Below are 18,920 nucleotides of genomic sequence, written 5' to 3' on the forward strand. Positions count from 1 at the left end.
TAATCATATCTCCCTCTACATCACCAACTCCCACTCCCTCAGTGGTCTCCCCCACATTCACATCCTGTCCTTCTCTCTCTCCTTGCCTCTCCTCTCCAGGGCTAGATATCGAGTTCACTCACTCACAGAGAACACTATTTTGGTTTTTTTTAATAAAAAAATCTATTTCCCCAGGATAACAGTCAGAAAAAATTATAACAGTTGTAATCATAATTGGACTCTTAGTGTTAAAAGAAGAGAGGCTGACTTAGCCACCGTAAGGAATCAGAAAACCCACCAGGACATGGGACTTTCACAGTCAAAACCAGGGAAGTCCAGGAAAACTTGGACAAGTTGGTCACCCCCAATGGCAAGCTGTCACGATCTGAGGTCACGGGAGGAAGTTGTTACTCTCCATTTCTCTCTCATGGCGATTCTGCCTCTTCAGAAGAGTCTTTGCTGTTTTCTTGCTAGGAATAAACCAGTCTTCCATGACCCACATCCTAGGAGGAGCTAATCTGAATGACTTAGCTAATAACCTTTGCCCAATCCCTCTCCACCCCCCACACATACACACACAGGGATCCCAGCCAGCCTAGGAGTGGGCTGCCCTTGGGTCAGGTGACAACCCCATCCAATCTGCGAGCATCTCTTTATAAAGCTAGTTGGCTAATTTCCTAAGCCCTTAACTTTCTTTTGTAAGATAATTTCAGAGCAAAATGGAGCTGGGTGTGGTAGGTACCACATCACAGATATTGTTTGCTAACCTAGGACAGTGTATTAGTCTGCTAGGACTGCCATAACCACCTTCTGGCTTTTTTCTGTGTGCTCACATTCCTGGCATTTCTCTCTCTCTCTTATACTAAGGACACCAGTCATATTGGATTAGGGTCACCCTTACAGTCTCATTTACCTTTATTACCTCTTTTAAGGCCCTATGTCCAAATACAGTCACATTAGGGGATAGAGCTTCAAATTATGAATCTGAGAAGGACATAATTCTGTCCATAACAGTCAACATTAATCCCTGTTTGGGGGAAGAGCTGCTCCCTCACTCTCACCCTGTGGTTCTGGCAGGGTCTGTCTATCACAGGACTGCCCCACCTGCCCTGGCCATAAGAGTGGGCATGTGACCAAGACAGGGCCTATGATAGTACTCCATTGCTCTGACTCTAGTAACTAGTCCACAGCTGAACAGCTAAGTCAAGTTCAGCCATTAGAGTTCCCCTCTCCAGGTTTTGGCTTTTTAAAAACAGGATCTTCCCTTTTATTTTATACAACTGGAAGGATATGAATCTGGAACAGCCATATGTTTACCACATGTTTTTACTACAGGTTGAAAGCCTGTATGTCGGAGGAGAGAATTAAACTGATGTAGAAAGGAAATGGAGAAAACAATGTGGGAAGGAGAGGGTACGTGATGTTACCTAGCCCCTGATTCTAGATCTGTTGCTGCAGGAGCTAATCTGACTCCTAGTTTACACAGTTCTTCCTCTCTGAGAGCTACCCTGGGTCTTTCCAATAATTTCCCCTTTTTGATTAGGCTAAGTTCAGGAGTGATTTCTCTGACTTAACTGAATATACATGAGGGCTAACATGGTCCCCCAATTCCCACCAACCACTGCAAGGTATACTCAGGTGGGAATAAATATAATAAACATGTAGGTCTGGGCAGCTAGGCATCCAAAACAAATACAGGTGGCTTCACTGTGGTCAGGAACTCCAGGCAAATGAGCACACAGTACCCAGCAACTGTTTTGGAGGAATGAAGGCAACACCCTCTGGAGGTCAAAGGTTCAGATGTTCAGGAAGATAGAGAAGTTCAGGATACAGAAGTTTGAAAAGATACAGAAGTATACAAAGATACAGACAGACGTTTGGGAAGAATGGTGAACATGGAGAAAAAAAAACCAATATAGACTTCTACTTGAATTAAGAAAAGTAAAGTGAATTGCTTAAGAACAACTGAATGAATTGCCTTACCACATAAAATAAATCACTGGGGCTTTAGGAACTGCTTTGGGGAAATACAGATGGTCAAGATGACTCGATGTTACTGACTGTAATACCAAACTGTCTGGCAATGGTGATTGCCATCAAACATTAACAGTTGATGTCACTTAAGTACTTTTGGGCACCTATTAGGGACTCAGAGAGAAGAACGCAAAAGAAACAGGAGGCTCCGACCTCAAATGTTGAAGTGTTATATAGAAGACAAGCCTTGACACACCTGAAACACAAGAGTTTAAGAGAACATAAAGGCTAGAATATATGGCATCTTACCTCAAGATTTCAGTAACGTAGAAGCAACTGAAGGCTTTTGCATCTCTACTTATGACTTTAGAGGATTCCGTTTCCTAAATTGGACCAGCCTAAAAGGGAAAATATAAAACTCTGAGTATTACCAACAGCACTTTTTTGCCCAATGAAACTCAATATATCCAAGCCAGAAACATAGAGAATAAAATTAATTTTGGCCAATTGGTAAGCACTAGAGGGCTTTAAACATCATCTGTATCCCCCCAGGCATTCTAACATGAAGTTGAATACAAAGAGAATGTCCCAGAATGTTGAATTACCTTTTACCCACACAGTGTGGACTTGAGATCGCGTGGATAAAAATGACAGCAAATAGAGCAACAGGAGAATAAAATATTACAATGTTGTGCTTTATTAAAAAATGTTAGAAGAGAGATGTTTGCTTTAAATTTCATAAATAGTACTTCCTTAAGCTCTTAATTGTTCATATAATACTTGGAATCTAAAGGCGAAAATAAAGTTAGGATAACATAAATAATTCGTTAACAAAGTAAACACAACCACAATCGAATGTATGAATGAACAGAAGTTACATGAAATGATTCCAGGGTCTATTTTTATTATTCCCATGTCTTTAGAGAAGGAGGAAGCTGTTTAATCATGCAATTGCTCAGATTTTCCTGCAATGCAAGTTTCAATTCTCTGCATCTTTATACAATTGCAATTTTTTAAAAGATAGAGCTTTATCAGAAAAAAAAAAGGCAGTCCTAATACAATCCAGAAATATTTTCGAGGTCAAAGCTTACTTTCACATACATGGAGTGAAAAAATTTAACTTAACTGAAATGCATCAAAGCATGCTCATTATTATATACACCCATGCACATTTCGGACGTTCCATATTACTTTTCCTGGACACCCAGGTGGGTTCTAAGGAAAACTCTAATGGATTATGTTTCATCTACACAGCTAAAAGAAGGAGAATTGCACTCTCCTAACTTGGTGGTGGTTTCTCACTCAAATTTGAGATTAAAGAGGTTTAAGTTCTTGCAATCACAGCTCTTTAGATCACATCAATGAGTCTTCACAGACTTACCTTCACGAGAAATTGTACAACTGAAGAGATGAGAGAACAATGATATCCTCTTTAATTAGAGGTTTTGTGGATCCATTCTGTGGATATTATAGACATCCTTCAACTTGATTCTGACACATTTAAGGCAACTGAGGAAAAAAAGGTAAACGGATCCCCTAACAACTTTAGCTATGCCTCTCATTAATCACTATTTTCAAGGGGCCATAGAACTTCCTGTGGTTAATGGTTAACACCATCTGGTGGCCTGCAGGACAAGTGGCAAACGTAGACTATTAGGGCTCAAGGAGTCTTGAGAGGCCATTTACATCCATCTCTCTGCCTTTAGGCAGAAGTGGGGAAATATGAGATGCTATCAAATTTTTGAAGACTTTCAAGAAAGTAGATTCTAAGACATAAAAACAGTAACTCCAAAAACACTTCAGTGTCTAGCAACCCGCATCATCAACTCTCACTGTCATTGTCAAGATATTTTAAATCTGTGAGCCTGGAAAATAGATGCACGACACAACAACTAATCTCTGGATGTCAACACGCTTGCCAATTGTGTGACTCCCCAGAAAATATACACAGCTCATATCTGCACTGTAAAAAAAGAAGTGCTCAAAGCCCTCATAATTTCTAAAGGGGTTCTAAGCCAGAATGACTTCCACTCTCTTGAGAATAAAATATTGATTTCAGGAGAGTGGAACCACCTGTCCCATTTCTATTTACTAGGACTAGTCAAGATTTGAGATTTTCAAATTTTATTGTTCTCTTTGTTTCTTCTCTTTGAAATTTGTTTTTACATTGGAAACATCAATGTGAACATGTGCTTTAAGGACTTGAAAAGAAACACACCCTTTAAATGCTAACTGTGTCTATAATTATTTAGCACCTGCTCAAATAAAGCAAGAATTGCTCCAAACGAAGAGTGTTGCTTATTTTTGTTGATCATAGGATCCTGGAGAATAAGGTGGGATTTTGGAGGGGAGAGGAAATAAAGCCCTGAGAGTATGACAAGGAGAAACTAGGTTAAACTATGGTAGTTGCAAATCAAAAATATCACAAGCCAATGACTGTATTCTTTGTTTTTCTTTGATCACATCAAATCTCAATTCATATCACAAATTATATCACACTGTGGAGTTCGTTGCTCTGTCAATCCCAGTTCATACCTGAGAGCCCTGGGTGACATCATGTTCTTAACCAGATGTGCCTTGAAGAATAAATTGAGGAAACAGAACATAAGATGGTTACAGACCTACAAGTCAGGATATAAAAAGATCTGTGGCTATTCCAAAACAGATATTTACGGTGAAAAGAAGTTGCCCGAGAATTTCCATGGAAAGAATAGCAGAAAGAAAAGAAGTAGAAGGAGAAAGTAGAAACATTTAAGAAGACATACAAAGAAGAATGGAAATAAAAGCAAAGGGAGAAGATGGCAGCATCAATCTGTGTGTGGTGAGATGGAAATGTGACTTCCAGGGAAGACGAATGCACGTGTGTCTATATGTAGGTGCGTGTGTGTGCGCACATGTACAGAGTATGAGGAAAAGAGCTTGGGATCTGAAATCTGGATTCAAAACACCTGTATTTTGAACCCAGATTTAGCCTTCTCTGGTGACATGACCATAGGTACATGTGTTAGTTTGCTAGGGCTACCAAAATAAAGCACCACAGACTGCTGGTGCTAGCTAAACCAACAGAAATTTATTTTCTCACACCTCTGGAGGCTAGAAGTCCAAGATCAAAGCGTTATTAGAGTTGGTTTCTTTCAAGGCCTTGTAGATGACCATTATTCTTCTCCCTGCGTCTTCACATGGTTTTCCCTCTGCACCTGTTTGTGTCCTAATTTCCTTTTATAAGGACACCAGTCATATTGGACTAGAACCTACCCTAATGACTTCATCTTCATTTAATTATCTCGTTAAAGGACTGATCTCCAAATACAGTCACATTGTGAGGTACTGAGGGTTAGGACTTCAACATAACGTTATGTAACCTTTTCAAGGTCCTTTTTTTTTAAAAAAAAAAAGAGAGGATTATAATAAGAAGTAACTCAAAATGCTGTTGTAATGACTAAATGAAGTAATACATTTTAAAAGTTAAATGTTCAACAGCAGTAAAATGGCTAATTACATAATGTTCAAACAACTGAATATTATGCAAAAAATTTTAATCACGTAAGAAAATACCTCTTATATTAAGTACTTAAAATACACAATTCTTCTTAATATGTGTGTGAACATATTTAAATATATTTAGTTTGTAACAAAAAATATTTATTGAAAGGGGCTTCCCTGGTGGCACAGTGGTTGAGAGTCTGCCTGCCGATGCAGGGGACAGGGGTTCGTGCCCCGGTCTGGGGGGATCCCACGTGCCGCGGAGCGGCTGGGCCCGTGGGCCATGGCTGCTGAGCCTGCGTGTCCGGAGCCTGTGCTCCACAACGGGAGAGGCCACAACAGTGAGAGGCCCGTGTACTGCAAAAAGAAAAAAAAAATTTATTGAAGGACAACACAATAAGATGTTAATGGCTAAGTGTGGGTGGAGAAATTATTCAGAGATGATCTTTGTTCTTCCTGTATTCATCTATATTTTCTAAGTCATCTACGATGTGCATGCATTTGTTTTATTTTATTTTGCATCAGGATAATACTCATCTTTAATTTTTTTTTTTTTTTTTTTTTTTTTTTTTTTTGTGGTACACGGGCCTCTCACTGCTGTGGCCTCTCCCGTTGCGGAGCACAGGCTCCGGACGCGCAGGCTCAGCGGCCATGGTTCATGGGCTCAGCCGCTCCGCGGCATGTGGGATCCTCCCGGACTGGGGCACAAACCTATGTCCCCTGCATCGGCAGGCGGACTCTCAACCACTGCACCACAAGGGAAGCCCTCATCTTTAATTTTAAAAGTCAAGTATACTATCAGACTCCAATCCTCCTCATTCTCAACTCCTACTACATGAGTGACTGCTTTTGACTCTTCTGCCTGTGTCTTTCGATAGATATTTATCTCCATGTTTCTAACAAAGGTTTAAACTTTTTTTCTTGATATTCACATTTTTTTTTCCTATTGACTATCTACTCTGGGCAATGAGGAATTAGGCCTCTTACACTTACAGCCCCTAATCTTCCAGACATTGTCTATCTCCTAGCATCCTAATCTAGTTTTATTACACTGTTATTAATTAAATAGATATTCAGTGTTCACATTTTATGACAAATAAAAACCCCTTTCTCAGTTCTAAAAATTTGTTGACATCTGTTAGCAATTGTCTTCTCCTCTCCCCAAAACCAGCTTTTTAAATGGAAAAGGAAAAAACTGTATTTTAATTACAACCAGTCTTGAAAAAATAAACATGAGGATGATTTATCATATAGTTTACTGACATATGTAAATATATACATATGATAGTGTTAATATACACATCTATGCTTAAATCTTGGCTTTGCCACTTACTAGCTGTATGGCTTTGGAAAAGATACTTAACTTTTCTGATGCTCAGTTTTTCTCATTTGATAAATAATAATACTGCCTGCCTTGCATGGTCGTAGTTTGAAATGAAAATGATGTGTATAAAATGACAATAATGTATTTAGAACGTACTAATGGCTCAAACCAGGAAATCAGTATATATCAATAGTTGATTTTATTAACATAAATATCAGTTATAATTTTAAGTTACTTTGTATAAATATATGATATGAAAATCTGAGACTACCATGTTTCAAGTCAAACAGTGCAAAAGGAGATCAGGAAACTACTAAGAAATTTTTTTGCCTATTTCCTGGTGGAGATATGACTTAATTAGAGTGAAACTGGCCATTTTATTTCAAAGTGTAGGTAATTTGGAGGTATAAATAGCTAGCACTGCCCCTAGTATAGTCCAGATGGTCTTATCAGATCTTATCAAGTTTCTTGTACATTAAGAAATTGAGTTTAATGAGCCAACAACACCCTAAAACAGGCTTGCAATAAACTCAGCAAACGTACTGGCAGCCCTCCAAGTGTGTGAAAAACAATCTCCTCCCCTCCTGTGACAAAGAAGGCGATCTTGACTCCAGAGCCTTACTTACCTTTGGCAGACAGGTGAGTGGTCCTTGGAAGGGCTGTTGTAAAAATGTTTTTGAAACCCAATACCTTAAAGCAGCGGAGAGACTTGGGCATTATTTTTTTCATCTGGGGACAAAAGATACAAAGAAGAGTCTTCCCTCCCTTAAACCACTGGCTTGAGAAAGGAAATGAAGAATAGACATTGGTGGGGAGATGGGAAGAAAGAGTTGGCAGAGGGCAGAGGAGGGCTTTTCTGAGGAAGGAAGGAAAGAAGCAATAGAAGGAGGAAGGGAGGGAGGGAGGGAGGAAGCGTGGGTAGGGAAATGTCCTCTCTTGATTCTCAGTGTCTGATCCATCTCCCTCACGGATGTCTCATTCCTCCCACAGACCAGAGCAAGCAAGGAGGCCCTTCCATCCTCCCAGTTCCATTAGAGTCCAAAATAAATCGATTATATTCAATAGGAAATTATTCCTTTAACCCTAACATAACTAATTCTGTCTATTCTACTAGACTCTGCACTCCTTAAGGGCATAGAACATAGCTAATGGTCTTCAAATCAACAATACTTACACTCTCTGGCACATAGTAGGTACTAAATAAACAAACATTTTCCTATTAAAACATTTTAGGGCCCATATGCTCTATTTTTTCTCATGAAGTCCATTGTTTATCCTGGGGTGGAAAAAATTTTAGCTTATATGTTAATAATAAAATTTTCTATTTGGTCCTACATAATAAAAAGATGAGTTAAAAGCCCATTTTCTATAAAAAACTTGGGTCTTCCGCTGATGAATGGGTGTCTGCTGGTGGATAGAGAGATGTCCTTAGCTGAGATTGACTTTTTGAAGCGGTGATGGCAATACCTACCCTCAGAGAGGCAGGTGAGTTCAGGGAGTATGATTACTGTGGAATATCATTCAGGAAGTCATTGAACTCTTATTCTAAATAGTGAAAACATTAAATAAAGGAAAGATCAAGGTACCTCATTGAATTTCAGAGTTTTGATGATATATAAAACAAATAACTATAAAGCTAAATTTACTTTGGCTTGTTACTCCTTTAAGGAGAGGAGAACCTGAAAGTATTTTTAAATAAGTAAATATTGAGTTAGGTTTGGAAAAGAATTATTAGAATTGTAATAAAGTTCCCCATTTTGACTTTTTCCTATTTGGATATTGGTCAACGAAGTAGAGTTCATAACAGAAATCTAAGTAGGGATTAATCTGCACCTGCCTCTACCTCCAGAACTATAGTGGTTTTATTTACATGACTGCCTCTAGGGAATTAAGAATAGATGTTAAAGAGAACTTTTAAGACCAGGATGGGAGAATAAGTTTGCCCAACACCTATGGGTAAGATAAGGATGTCCCAGCTGGGGGAATAGTGAAATCACCCTAAGGTAGGAGAGAATCAAATGACGTGAGTTTTGGGGGATACTCAGTGAAGTCAGGATGAGTCATGTAGTGCCTTCATTCATCTTCTGGTATTAGTCTTGGGTAAGTTACTCTGAGTCCTCAAAGGAGTGCTGTCACATTGAAGGTTCAGACTACATATAAGATACTAGACAAAGATCTCAGGTTACTGAGAAGCAGTGTCATCCAAGGTTGGGCTGAGAAAGCTTAGTCCAGGAGTTGAGACATAACCATCCTCCATCTTCAGAGGTCCTTGTGGAGATTAGAGTGAAACATCAAACACGAAGTAGCAGCAGATGGGGACAAAGACACAAACAGAGGTAGTTGTAGAAGCAACATCCACTGAATGAAGCCACCAAGCACCAAGACTGCAGGAAAAATTTAATGACTACCAGGGAGAGTGAGAATCCATCCCATCAGGGGAAGGAGAGAAGATAATGAGGAATCAATGCCTTAATAACTTTACTAGGTGGGTACTTAGATGCAAAGGTTAAGGTAACAATAGTCTCATTAGCTGTCTACAATGCTAAAGTAACCAAGAAGAACAAGAGTTACGTCTATTTACTTAATCACATATGTTAAGTTTCTCAACAAATTATGTGCCAAGCACTGTGCTATGTGCTGTGTATAAAACACTTAGAAAAACAGACAAGGTTCCTGCCCTCCTTGAGCTTACAGTCTTGGGCTTAAATATCCCTTATTAACAGTGCTGCTGGTTTTATTGCGGCAGACAACCCAAGTTCTTCTGCAGTTTTAAGATTCACCCGTTATGAAAAAGGTAAAGAGAAGTTAACGAAATGGCCACAAAGAGACCTATATGGTGATTTTACCACCAACCTGAAGATACACTTGCTTTAAAACTGGAGTAACTTGAATTAGAAGAAAACATACTACTACTAAATGTAATACTATATCACTTCTAAAAAGGAACTGGTTTAAGTGGTGATGTCCTTGTGTAGACTGAAAATGGAAATTCACTAGAACTCCAATCCTAATTGCACTTGGAAAATATTTGCAGCCTCCTAGAGTTGGAAAGTCATGACCTAGTATGAGAGAAAACCCAGTCTCTTGCTTCTCTTGCTCCTCTGTTTATTTATTCACTCGTGTAGCAAATATTGATTGAGTACCTGCTACATGCCAGGCACAGTTGTAAGCACTTGAGATGCAGCGATGAACAAGACACAAATCCCTCACTCTCATGACATTTAAATTCTAGTGGGTAGGAAAGACAAGAGAAAATAAGAAAAAGTAAATAAATAAAGTTCCAGTAGTGGTAAGTGCAAAGAAGCAGCAGCAGCAGAACAGGAGGTAGCGACGGGGGAATGGAAAGAAGTTAGAGACAGAGAAGCAGGAAGGGGGTGGGAGGATGGGGACTCTATTACCCAGAGCTGCCCAGGAAGGCCTCCTTGAACAGATGCCTGAAGGTAGCGAGGGAGTGAGCCATGCGAAGATCCAGAATTACGGGCGTGTGAAGCCTGAAGCAGAACCGGTGTAGCCAAAGCAGAGTGAGGACCGAACGGTAGGAAATCTCATGACAGGGGCTAGATCCTGTTGGACTGCGTAGATTTTACTGAGGCATTTTCATTTCTCCCTCTGTTTGTTTCTTCTGCTGTGTTGTGTTGTATTTTTTTAATGACGCGAAGCTGTTGGAGCGTGTCTGCGCTGGAGAGTGACAGCTCCTCTTTTTAGCTGCCAGGGCTTTCTCAATGGCACATTTTATGAGCACTTCTTCCAGACTGGGCTCTCTGTAAATTTTGTGTGTTGCTGAAAGCGATCCTGGACACCCACAGCCCAGCTTCCCACCTCATGCAGGTAAGAACTTCCCTCAAAAGGGGCCATTCATTAGACTTTCTAATGAGGGTTCAAAAAGTTATGGGGGACGGAGGCATTTACAAAGATGGTGTGGCTAGAAGAGGAGGGAGGGAGCCCAGGTATCCCTGTCACCATGACAATGGGAAATCAGGGTGTGAGTGCCGGAGAGTAGTTTTCACCTGTTTGTATTAACAGGGCTTCCTCCAGGACGCTTTACCTCAGTGAGTGGCAAGCCTGCTCTCCCGGCCACATCCAGGATATACTGGTGCTTTCTCATCCTGCATGCACACTGTAGCTGGGAGTGGTGTAACAGGCCAGGTCCATTAAACGGAATAACAGTAGCTACTGTTACTGAGCGCCTATCAAATGCTAGTCACTGTGTACTTAAATATATGATCTCTAATTTTCACAACCATTCCCTAAGATACGATCTCTGTTTGATAGATGAGGACCCTGAAGTAGAGACAGATGGCAGAACTCACCCAGGTTCACACAGAAGTGCCAATGCCAGGGTTTGAGCCCAGAATTGCCTGACTCTGAAACTTGAACTCTTTGCCTTCTACCATGCTGCCTCCAAATAGGTCAAATGACTAGAAAAAGAAGATTTCAGTTCGGAATTGTCATTGTAGATTGTTTCCACCAGTTTATTTTATGTAGAACTCCAAATGGGTCAAATTTCATAATCATGAAATTCAAGAGAACCTCTGTGCCATTTTGTTATAGGGCAGCTGCCTTGGAATTTGTGTCATAACTTATTATGTTGGCTATTTTTGAAATAAGTAGACCTCAATTGAAAATGGGAGGATTTATCATATATAATTTTTAAATAAATAAATAATTTCATTTAATGAACTTCTTAGGGCCTGAAATTGCTTTATTCCATATAAATTTCATTAAAACACAGACCTATAGCTAAAGCAGAGAAGAGAGTATAATTTGAGTGTTATTTACAATTAAGGCTACTATTTTTCTGCTCACAGACTCTGGCTCAGGACTGCCTCACTTCTCCACCCACGGTTTTGTCAATTCCGTGAAATATTTTTTCCACTCTTTTTTAAAAATTTTATTTTATATTGGAATATAGTTGATTAATGTTGTGTTAGTTTCAGGTGTACAACAAAGTGATTCAGTTATACATATATTTGTATATGTATATGTATTCTTTTTCAAATTCGTCTCCCATTTAGGTTATTACAGAATATTGAGCAGAGTCCCCTGTGCTATACAGTAGGTCCTTGTTGGTTATCCATTTAAAATATAGCAGTGAGTATAAGTCAATCCTAAACTCCCAAGCTATCCCTGCCCCTCCACCCTTCCCACTGGTAACCATAAATTCATTCTCTAAGTCTGTGAGTCTGTTTCTGTTTTGTAAGTAAGTTCATTTGTATCATTTTTTTTAGATTTCGCATATAAGCGATATCATATGATATTTGTCTTTCTTTGTTTGACTTACTTCACTTACTATGATAATCTCCAGGCCCATCCATGTTGCTGCAAATGGCATTATTTCATTCTTTTCAATGGCTGAGTACTATTCCACTGTGTATATACCACATCTCTTTATCCATTCCTCTGTTGATGGACATTTAGGTTGCCTCTATGCCTTGGCTATTGTAAACAGCGCTGCAGTGAATATTGGGGTGCATGTATCCTTTTAACATTGTGCTTCTCAGAGCATAACTATCTATCTCTCTCTTCTCTGTCTCTGTCTCTGTCTCTGTCTCTGTCTCTGTCTCTCTCTCTCACACACACACACACACACACACACGTCTTCTACAGAGAAAGTTAACTCTCCATGGAAGATTTTTGGGGCAGAATAGGATGCATTTTTCTCAGACCAACAAAACAGACAGGGGCCAATTACCAGGTTCTAGATCTGGTGTCTCACTAAGTTCTTCATGTAGATAAATGCTGGGAAAATATTCTCCAGGTAAAGATTTTGCCTCAGTGGCTATAGACTTTGACCCTCACTAAACTAGTCCTCACACACCAGTGAGCACTGGGTGACAGAACTAGAATATTACAGTAGAAGGAACCTTGAAAATAACCTCATTCAACCTCCACGACAAATAGAAGAAGACACTAAGGTCTTGTATAAAGGGTTAGAGGGTGAAATGAGACTGGAACTCAGGTCTTCTTACCTTGAGGAAACTTCCTCAACACACCATATTTTCTTTCTCCATGTTTTCTTGTTGTTGAATTCTCCTGAAACTACTTATTCTTGTGAGAACCTGAATTAGGAAGAACACATCTATATGAAAATCGTCGTCCTACCAACACCCTGTGATTTCCCTGGATGGAGCTCATTTCTCGTCTCCCATCTTCCCAACTCAGTGATTGTAACCTTTTTCCTCTGAAATGCTGCAATGCCTGTGAACACTCACCTGTAGGGATTTCGGAATTCAGAACAAATCCTTGTTGAACAGGAAAAGAGATCAAGGGAACATTGCCCCTTCATGTGTAGAAATTTTATGGCATTTCTCCCAAGTGTGTAATATGTGTGTGGTTGTATTTTATGAAACTTTTAGGAGAGCACTTCATTTCAGTTCTCCTGTTCCTTTTATGGTGGGCCTGATCCTATTATTTTTCTGTAACTGAAATTTTATTTTTAAATATTAAATTGTGATTATGAGAAAAGGTTCTTTATTCCAATGCACTCATGTACATGTAACTTCTTCTGACTTATGGGGAAGCAAGTCCCACATCAGAGCTTCAGCCCTGGCCCCATAATTTGCAAGCATCAAATGAAGCCTCATATTGCAATGCCAATTATAGTACCCAGGGATCTGCAGTATAATCGCCCAGTTACAAGGAAGGTAAAGAGGAGAGGAAATTACCATAATGGGCCACAGAATATACACAAGAGGATGCTCAGAGGCCTATATGGCCGATTTCACCACCATTCGAAAGATATGCTTGCGTTCCTCTGAAAATGTGCTCTCCTTGGTAGAGAGAGATGTTGTTGGCTCCGTCTCGGAGAAACTTGATCTTCAGCTTTTTTGGTAGCGATGGAATGGACTGAATTATTTATATTCTCTCATCTGAACTGTGAAATGGCCAACTAGGAGTTGGGAACGTTTTAGAAGCTGAACTTCAATGAACGAGTAGGTTGAAATATGGAAACATGGAAAGGGAGAGAGAAGAGCAGTCCAAGAGGAGGGAAACGAGTGAGCAAAGGTGTAGAGACAGAAAGACCTGTTTAAAAAGCAGCACAGTCCCCTTGGGCTAAAGTGTGGGAGGACACATTTCTGGCACACAGCCATTTGAACTGAGGCCCCCATTACCCAATGGAGCTTAGAGCCTGGCCTCTGGACCTTGATGAACAAGTTCATCTGAGGGGAAAGCTTTCTCTGATCCACTAAACATCTGTCCCTGGGCCAAGATTCCAGAAAGCCCTCTCTGAGGGATGAAAGAGACCTGGAACTCTTCCATTTTGATTCCTAGAATTTCTCCAATTGGCAGCAATCACAATTTCTTCTAGGATGATACCTAATAGAATATTGAACATAGGTGGCTCTTCCTCAAATCACTTGGCAATGGGCAAAGGATAACCCAATGTTTCTTATAAGAAATATTTGTTAAGTTCTTTAAATTCTTTTTTTAAAATATTCAACAAACAATTATTGAGCACCTACTGAATATGGAGATAGAAAAATAAATGACACACTCCCTTCTTGGAAGTGTTGGAGATGACAATCAGATATATAATTTTAGGGAACTATGGAAAAATAAATGCTAGAGGAATGTGAATGAATCATGGGAGCCAGAGGAAGAGTGCTCACCCCACCTAGGTGGATGTAGGTGTGGAGGTCAGTGATGGGAACACCCACACTGAGTCATATGAGTGAACAGGATTTGACCAAGCAAATGGGGGCTGGGTGGGAGGGAGAGGGTATTCCAGGCAGGAGGGGTGGCAGCAAACTAGCAGAGGCAGGAAAGAGCGTGGTGTGAGTGGTGAGCATCAGACAGACAGAAGGTGCTGGACTGTAAAGCACCAAGTAGGATATAGTGTTTCCTATGGCTGCTGTGACCCACTGCCACGAACACAGTGGCTTAAAACAACATAAATTTGTTCTCTTTACAGCTTTGGAGGTCAGAAATCCAAATTCAGTTTCACAGGGCTAATGTCTAGGTGTCGGCAGGGCTGATCACTTCTGGAAGCTCTAGGAGAGAACCTGCTCCCTTGTCCTTTTTCATCGTCTGCTGTCGGTCTGCATTCCTTGGCTTTTGGCTCCTTCTTTGTCCATCTTCAAAGTGAATGACTCCAATCTCTGCTTCTGTCATCATATCGCCCTTCCCTGTGATTCTGCCTGTCCTCCCTTTTCCTTACTTCCTCGTTGACCTTCTTGCCTCCCTCTCATAAGGACCACTGTAAGTAGATCAGATCCACCCGGGTAATTTTAGGATAATCTCCCCATCTCAAGATTTAATTTAATCACAGCTGCAAAGTCCCTTTTTATAAGATAATATGGACAGGTTCCAGGGATTAGGATGTGAATATATTTGGGAGGCTATGATTCAGTCTGTCACATAGGGAAAAGCAGGAAATGAGTTTTAGGAAGCAAAAGGGAATCCAGAAAATGAGGGTGTTGTAAGCCACGGTAGGAGCTTGACTATAATCCTGTAGTCAGTGGGGAGCCATTGAAGGGTCATAAGCAGGGGAGAGATAGCACAGTAGAAGCTGGACTGAGGGGGAACTCGCTGGAAGCAGAGAAACCACCTGGGAAGCTCCTGTGAGAGTTGATAAGAAACACTGCTTATGCCTAAATATTAGACAAAGTGCTTCCCCATCCCCACATAAACCTATGGAGAAGATAAACAAACCTTATATGTGAATGTTTATAAATCCTTATTAGGGAGTTCTTTCAATTACCTTAGTTGGAACAACAAACCAGTACTTGATGATATGATTAATGATCAAACTGGGACACTTTTGAGATGGTCCTATTGATAACTACATAGGGACAACATGCTAAACCAGGACTGCCCCTGGCTAACAGGGCATATGGTCGCCCTATGTTTGGAGAAGGCACACTGGCCTGAAATGGCTTGAATCAGTGCTGGTTTGAGGTGTTAGAGAGGCCTCCTGACTGATTCAGTCAAAAAAAAGGCAAAGGCAATTAATCGAACTGCAGTAATTTTTCCTGGGATTATGACCTCACAATACAACTGTTGCATGGTGTTACAAACAAGCGTTTGAAAGATTACTTTTAAATGAATATATTAAGTGATTACATAGTGAGGATTACAATACACACTTGAAAAAACCCCAGCTGCTTGATGGGTTCTTGTGACTTTAGGAACTGTTTCCAGAGACAGAATCACATTTGGATTCTAAAATACTGTGTCTCAAACAACACAGAATTGACCATGATTTGCTCTAGAAAACCATCTTAATTCTACGCTCCAGTGAGGAAAGAAACCCTGGTGTCAAAACTGCACGTGACGAGTTTGAATAAAACTCTTTCAGAAAACATGAGTGAGGATGTTGATTTCTAAATTAATATCTTTATAGCTTAAGTGCTATTTTAAATATACACGTGTAGCTAAATTAATAATTTAAATATAGACATTTGACTGTTGATTAAATTTGCCCCCCTCAAAAATGGTTGAGTCTGAGAGATTATCTCCCAGTTGAAAATCCAGGGGGCTCTATTTTAAATGCTCGTGGCTTCTAGTCTGACATATGCAGTATTTTGAGATTAAATGCTGTAGGATTTGTTAGGTAAGATGTAGGGTGAGGGAGAAGGATAGTCAGCTGGATGGGTGGTGGTATCACCAACTGAACTAATCAATGGCAGAGACATTTGTTTACAGGGATAGGGTGGGCAAAAGTATACTAGAAGTTCATCGTTGGTAGTGTTGAGTTTGAGATGCCTGTTAGGGCATGCAGAAGATTCTTGGCTATGGAATTGGTTAAGGATACAGGAAAGTTTATTTGCATTGGAACCACAGAGGCAAGACAGCCACAGAAAACTACAATAAAAAAGAAGAAGCATAGAGATCAAGCATGATGATACCAGAGAGGCTAGATGACCATAGGGTTTTATGTTTGGGGAAGTTAATAAAATAGACCCGGAATGTGTGGCACAGTACAATCAAGTGGCCTTGGGGTTTCTAATAGCACCGGTCTAAAGGGACTCCTATAGACATGAGCTAATACTCCACTGTAGTCAAACGTGGTAAAGCCAGCATGAGGCATCTGGTAGCCTGGGGCATGGTGAGACCAAAAGGGGTCTGGGTGAGACTAAAAGCAGTCAGGGGCCGTATCTGTAGGGTTGAGGCCAGATCAGGGACATATGACTTTTGGTTTCTTGGCTCTCAAAATTGAGGTGTGAAGAAAGAAATGGGGGGTACACACACACACACACAAACAAGAGAGAGAGAGAAAGGGAGAAGAGAGAGCAAGTGTAATTATTGTCACAGACAGAACATTTGTCCCCCCGAAAATTCATATGTTGACTCCCTAACCCCTAATGTGATGGCATTAGGAGATTAGGAGGTGGGGCATTGGGAAGGTAATGAGGTTTAGATGAAGTCATGAGGGTGGAGCCCCAATGATGGGATTAGTGCCCTTATAAGAAGACTCACCAGAGCCTCCTCTCTCCTCCATGTGATGATATAGCGAGAAGGCAAAGGTGGCCATTTGCAAGCCAGGGAAGAGAGCACTTATCAAGAAATGAATCTGCCAGCACCTTGATCTCACACTTCCCAACCTCCAGAACCCTGAGAAATAAGTGCTGTTGTTGTTTTTTTATGGCAGCCAGGGCAGACTAAGATAATTATACCTCAGGAATTGTTTGACTAGAGGGATTGTCATTCTGCCTTTTCAGTGTGTTGGGGCATCCCAGTTGCTAAAGAATGGGGACAGGAGCTTGGGGTTACCAGGAGCGACTATGGGTCTACATCCCATACTCACACTTCACCATCTGTGAGGCTCATTGTGATCAGAGGTGAGCATCACGATCCCCCCCAACCCCTTCTTGCTACCCAGAGTAAGGGAAGAGCCTGCATCTTGCCCTTCCTGACTTGTCAGAACCGTATGAGTTCCAAGACCTTGTTATGGAATGACTCTCCCTGAGCACTGCCCTGAGGTCGCTGGCCCTCCAGACAGGCACAAGCATCCTCTCTTTCCACAAACATCTGTTCTGTTGGGCCTCCAAGTGGGAGGGTGGGCGCTTGGTGGCTGCCTGGCTCAGAAAGTGCCCATTATGAGCAATGGATCATCTTGCATTCCATTAAGCATGTGATTACAGCCAGATGCTGTGGTGATGGGCATACAACAACTCCCTATAATAACCGTAATTACGATCCTGGTGTTTCTTCAGCTCAACATAACTCTGAACTTCTTAAGTCAGAAGAAATTTGAAAAAATTGCTTCTTAGAGGCTGCAATCAAATGGAGAAGGAGAACTTTCTTTATAAAGGGGGAAAATTCCTCCCTGACATTTTGGCTAATGCACAGCTTTGCCCTGACAGTGGCATGGTTCTGGAGTCCAGAATGAGCACAGCTCTGGCTCCACACACCTACTCTTATTTCTCTGCTTCCCTGTGCTTTGCTCTGCCTGGTTCCTCCTCAGCTGCTTCTCCTGGCTGGAAAGGAAAACAAGCACCTGCCTGCCCGTCAGCTCCCATGCCCCCCACTGTGGGAGTTTGACAAGTGGAGCACCTCCCCTGCCCACTCGGGTGAAGATCTTGGAATACCCAGGGAGAGGGGTCGTTCGACGCTGAAATTGGCTGTGTGCTGTGATGACTGACAGCCGCCTGGGCCTGCCATTCTTGTGGATCCAACTATTTGTGGAACACGGAGCTGTTTAGGGGATATTTGTGCACACGCGAAGTCTTTACTTGTAGGAGCACATTTAAAGGAGCTGGAAACCCAGTCTGTGAAGAAATATGTTGCCTTCGTTTTCTAGGGTTGCCATAACTAAATACCGCTCACTGGGTGGCTTCGGTAAGGCATTTATTGTCTCACAGTTCTGAAGGCTAGAAGCTGGAGATCAAGGTTTCGGCAGGAGTAGTTCGTTCCAAGGGCTGTGAGGGAGGGATCTGCTCCAGGCCGCCTTCCTTGGCTTGTAGATGAATGTCTTCTCCCTGGATTATCTTCACATTGTTTTCCCTCTATGCATGTCTTTCCCTTCACATGTTTTTTTGTTTTTAAGGACACCAGTCAGATTGGATTAGGGGCTCACTCTTCTTCAATATTTTAACTCCAATCATTTTAACTAATTACATCTGCAACAATACCATCTCCAAGTAAGGTCACGTTCTGAGGTACTGGAGGTCACATTGTGAGAACATCAACATATGAATTTGGGGGAGGACATAAATTC

General features: G+C 41.0%; 1 protein-coding gene across 6 annotated transcripts in view; it reads right to left on the reverse strand.

The window, feature by feature from the left end:
- ADAT2 (adenosine deaminase tRNA specific 2) overlaps positions 1 to 18,920 on the reverse strand; it is a 107,152-nt gene that overhangs the window by 21,304 nt on the left and 66,928 nt on the right. For 3 of the 6 annotated variants that reach the window (XM_073789675.1, XM_073789676.1, XM_073789673.1), the window contains one exon: positions 2,263 to 2,351. The gene's annotated coding sequence lies outside the window, so the exon portion shown is untranslated. Of the gene's footprint in view, positions 1 to 2,262; positions 5,794 to 12,729; positions 12,820 to 18,920 lie in introns of all 6 variants that reach the window. The other 3 variants (XM_073789674.1, XM_073789672.1, XM_073789677.1) reach the window with 2 other exon arrangements.

This window comes from Tursiops truncatus, chromosome 12 (genome assembly GCF_011762595.2).
Source record: "Tursiops truncatus isolate mTurTru1 chromosome 12, mTurTru1.mat.Y, whole genome shotgun sequence".
In the NCBI taxonomy this organism is placed as follows: Eukaryota; Metazoa; Chordata; class Mammalia; order Artiodactyla; family Delphinidae; genus Tursiops; species Tursiops truncatus.